Here is a 629-nt window from a genome sequence, read left to right on the forward strand (position 1 = left end):
GTCTCTCTGTCAAATAAAAAAAAAAAAAATTAAAAAAAAATAGGAGAGGGCTGCCTGGGTGGCTCAGTGGGTTGAGCACCTGACTCTTGGTTTCGGCTCAGGTCCTGATCTCAGGGTCATGAGATCGAGCCCCAAGTCAGGCTCTACGATCAGTGGGGAATCTGCTTGAAGGTTCTCTCCCTCTTCCTCTGCCCCTCCCCCACTCATATGTGCACTCACCCTTTCTCTCAAATAAATAAATAAATCTTTAAAAAAAAAATAGGAGAGGTACTGTGGGTCTTCTTGCAGAGGCGGCAGCTCCAGAGCGGAGTACCAACTGCGGCAGTCGGCGTCATGGCAGGGCAGGCGTTTAGAAAATTTCTTCCCCTCTTTGACGGAGTTTTAGTTGAAAGGAGCGCAGCTGAAACTGTAACCAAAGGAGGTATTATGCTTCCAGAAAAATCTCAAGGAAAAGTGTTGCAAACAACAGTAGTAGCTGTTGGATCGGGCTCTAAAGGAAAGGGTGGAGAGATTCAACCAGTTAGTGTGAAAGTTGGAGATAAAGTTCTTCTCCCAGAATATGAAGGCACCAAAGTAGTTCTGGATGACAAGGATTATTTCTTATTTAGAGATGGTGACATTCTCGGAAA

The 629-nt window shown here is 45.2% G+C and overlaps 1 pseudogene; it reads left to right on the forward strand.

Moving 5' to 3' along the window:
* Positions 1–332: 332 nt before the first annotated feature.
* Positions 333–624, forward strand: LOC112814561 (10 kDa heat shock protein, mitochondrial pseudogene; annotated as a pseudogene).
* The last annotated feature ends 5 nt before the right edge of the window (positions 625–629 follow it).

Source organism: Callorhinus ursinus, unplaced genomic scaffold (assembly GCF_003265705.2).
Source record: "Callorhinus ursinus isolate GAN/ISIS: 27379988/994484 unplaced genomic scaffold, GSC_fseal_2.0 scaffold802, whole genome shotgun sequence".
In the NCBI taxonomy this organism is placed as follows: domain Eukaryota; kingdom Metazoa; phylum Chordata; class Mammalia; order Carnivora; family Otariidae; genus Callorhinus; species Callorhinus ursinus.